Raw genomic sequence first — 4,038 nt, forward strand, 5'->3', positions numbered from 1 at the left:
AACGGCCCAAAAACGGGCCAAAACTGGCCATTTTTGGCTGCACGAGCGAGCGGCGAGCGGCGGACAGCGAGCGAAGCGAGAGGCAGCACCGTCCCTGCTATACGAAAGCCCCATCCAGCCCTGTGCCACCCGGGGGGTTCCAGGGTGCTGAGATGGCTGACGTTTTGCTCCGCTCTCGACGGTCACCGCGCAATGCAAGAACAGGCCAAAAACTGGCCAAAACGGCCCAAAAACGGGCCAAAACTGGCCATTTTTGGCTGCACGAGCGAGCGGCGAGCGGCGGACAGCGAGCGAAGCGAGAGGCAGCACCGTCCCTGCTATACGAAAGCCCCATCCAGCCCTGTGCCACCCGGGGGGTTCCAGGGTGCTGAGATGGCTGACGTTTTGCTCCGCTCTCGACGGTCACCGCGCAATGCAAGAACAGGCCAAAAACTGGCCAAAACGGCCCAAAAACGGGCCAAAACTGGCCATTTTTGGCTGCGCGAGCGAGCGGCGAGCGGCGGACAGCGAGCGAAGCGAGAGGCAGCACCGTCCCTGCTATACGAAAGCCCCATCCAGCCCTGTGCCACCCGGGGGGTTCCAGGGTGCTGAGATGGCTGACGTTTTGCTCCGCTCTCGACGGTCACCGCGCAATGCAAGAACAGGCCAAAAACTGGCCAAAACGGCCCAAAAACGGGCCAAAACTGGCCATTTTTGGCTGCACGAGCGAGCGGCGAGCGGCGGACAGCGAGCGAAGCGAGAGGCAGCACCGTCCCTGCTATACGAAAGCCCCATCCAGCCCTGTGCCACCCGGGGGGTTCCAGGGTGCTGAGATGGCTGACGTTTTGCTCCGCTCTCGACGGTCACCGCGCAATGCAAGAACAGGCCAAAAACTGGCCAAAACGGCCCAAAAACGGGCCAAAACTGGCCATTTTTGGCTGCACGAGCGAGCGGCGAGCGGCGGACAGCGAGCGAAGCGAGAGGCAGCACCGTCCCTGCTATACGAAAGCCCCATCCAGCCCTGTGCCACCCGGGGGGGGTTCCAGGGTGCTGAGATGGCTGACGTTTTGCTCCGCTCTCGACGGTCACCGCGCAATGCAAGAACAGGCCAAAAACTGGCCAAAACGGCCCAAAAACGGGCCAAAACTGGCCATTTTTGGCTGCACGAGCGAGCGGCGAGCGGCGGACAGCGAGCGAAGCGAGAGGCAGCACCGTCCCTGCTATACGAAAGCCCCATCCAGCCCTGTGCCACCCGGGGGGTTCCAGGGTGCTGAGATGGCTGACGTTTTGCTCCGCTCTCGACGGTCACCGCGCAATGCAAGAACAGGCCAAAAACTGGCCAAAACGGCCCAAAAACGGGCCAAAACTGGCCATTTTTGGCTGCGCGAGCGAGCGGCGAGCGGCGGACAGCGAGCGAAGCGAGAGGCAGCACCGTCCCTGCTATACGAAAGCCCCATCCAGCCCTGTGCCACCCGGGGGGTTCCAGGGTGCTGAGATGGCTGACGTTTTGCTCCGCTCTCGACGGTCACCGCGCAATGCAAGAACAGGCCAAAAACTGGCCAAAACGGCCCAAAAACGGGCCAAAACTGGCCATTTTTGGCTGCACGAGCGAGCGGCGAGCGGCGGACAGCGAGCGAAGCGAGAGGCAGCACCGTCCCTGCTATACGAAAGCCCCATCCAGCCCTGTGCCACCCGGGGGGTTCCAGGGTGCTGAGATGGCTGACGTTTTGCTCCGCTCTCGACGGTCACCGCGCAATGCAAGAACAGGCCAAAAACTGGCCAAAACGGCCCAAAAACGGGCCAAAACTGGCCATTTTTGGCTGCACGAGCGAGCGGCGAGCGGCGGACAGCGAGCGAAGCGAGAGGCAGCACCGTCCCTGCTATACGAAAGCCCCATCCAGCCCTGTGCCACCCGGGGGGTTCCAGGGTGCTGAGATGGCTGACGTTTTGCTCCGCTCTCGACGGTCACCGCGCAATGCAAGAACAGGCCAAAAACTGGCCAAAACGGCCCAAAAACGGGCCAAAACTGGCCATTTTTGGCTGCACGAGCGAGCGGCGAGCGGCGGACAGCGAGCGAAGCGAGAGGCAGCACCGTCCCTGCTATACGAAAGCCCCATCCAGCCCTGTGCCACCCGGGGGGTTCCAGGGTGCTGAGATGGCTGACGTTTTGCTCCGCTCTCGACGGTCACCGCGCAATGCAAGAACAGGCCAAAAACTGGCCAAAACGGCCCAAAAACGGGCCAAAACTGGCCATTTTTGGCTGCACGAGCGAGCGGCGAGCGGCGGACAGCGAGCGAAGCGAGAGGCAGCACCGTCCCTGCTATACGAAAGCCCCATCCAGCCCTGTGCCACCCGGGGGGTTCCAGGGTGCTGAGATGGCTGACGTTTTGCTCCGCTCTCGACGGTCACCGCGCAATGCAAGAACAGGCCAAAAACTGGCCAAAACGGCCCAAAAACGGGCCAAAACTGGCCATTTTTGGCTGCACGAGCGAGCGGCGAGCGGCGGACAGCGAGCGAAGCGAGAGGCAGCACCGTCCCTGCTATACGAAAGCCCCATCCAGCCCTGTGCCACCCGGGGGGTTCCAGGGTGCTGAGATGGCTGACGTTTTGCTCCGCTCTCGACGGTCACCGCGCAATGCAAGAACAGGCCAAAAACTGGCCAAAACGGCCCAAAAACGGGCCAAAACTGGCCATTTTTGGCTGCACGAGCGAGCGGCGAGCGGCGGACAGCGAGCGAAGCGAGAGGCAGCACCGTCCCTGCTATACGAAAGCCCCATCCAGCCCTGTGCCACCCGGGGGGTTCCAGGGTGCTGAGATGGCTGACGTTTTGCTCCGCTCTCGACGGTCACCGCGCAATGCAAGAACAGGCCAAAAACTGGCCAAAACGGCCCAAAAACGGGCCAAAACTGGCCATTTTTGGCTGCACGAGCGAGCGGCGAGCGGCGGACAGCGAGCGAAGCGAGAGGCAGCACCGTCCCTGCTATACGAAAGCCCCATCCAGCCCTGTGCCACCCGGGGGGTTCCAGGGTGCTGAGATGGCTGACGTTTTGCTCCGCTCTCGACGGTCACCGCGCAATGCAAGAACAGGCCAAAAACTGGCCAAAACGGCCCAAAAACGGGCCAAAACTGGCCATTTTTGGCTGCACGAGCGAGCGGCGAGCGGCGGACAGCGAGCGAAGCGAGAGGCAGCACCGTCCCTGCTATACGAAAGCCCCATCCAGCCCTGTGCCACCCGGGGGGTTCCAGGGTGCTGAGATGGCTGACGTTTTGCTCCGCTCTCGACGGTCACCGCGCAATGCAAGAACAGGCCAAAAACTGGCCAAAACGGCCCAAAAACGGGCCAAAACTGGCCATTTTTGGCTGCACGAGCGAGCGGCGAGCGGCGGACAGCGAGCGAAGCGAGAGGCAGCACCGTCCCTGCTATACGAAAGCCCCATCCAGCCCTGTGCCACCCGGGGGGTTCCAGGGTGCTGAGATGGCTGACGTTTTGCTCCGCTCTCGACGGTCACCGCGCAATGCAAGAACAGGCCAAAAACTGGCCAAAACGGCCCAAAAACGGGCCAAAACTGGCCATTTTTGGCTGCACGAGCGAGCGGCGAGCGGCGGACAGCGAGCGAAGCGAGAGGCAGCACCGTCCCTGCTATACGAAAGCCCCATCCAGCCCTGTGCCACCCGGGGGGTTCCAGGGTGCTGAGATGGCTGACGTTTTGCTCCGCTCTCGACGGTCACCGCGCAATGCAAGAACAGGCCAAAAACTGGCCAAAACGGCCCAAAAACGGGCCAAAACTGGCCATTTTTGGCTGCACGAGCGAGCGGCGAGCGGCGGACAGCGAGCGAAGCGAGAGGCAGCACCGTCCCTGCTATACGAAAGCCCCATCCAGCCCTGTGCCACCCGGGGGGTTCCAGGGTGCTGAGATGGCTGACGTTTTGCTCCGCTCTCGACGGTCACCGCGCAATGCAAGAACAGGCCAAAAACTGGCTAAAACGGCCCAAAAACGGGCCAAAACTGGCCATTTTTGGCTGCGCGAGCGAGCGGCGAGCGGCGGACAGCGAGCGAAG

This window comes from Musa acuminata, unplaced genomic scaffold (genome assembly GCF_036884655.1).
Source record: "Musa acuminata AAA Group cultivar baxijiao unplaced genomic scaffold, Cavendish_Baxijiao_AAA HiC_scaffold_58, whole genome shotgun sequence".
Classification (NCBI taxonomy): domain Eukaryota; kingdom Viridiplantae; phylum Streptophyta; class Magnoliopsida; order Zingiberales; family Musaceae; genus Musa; species Musa acuminata.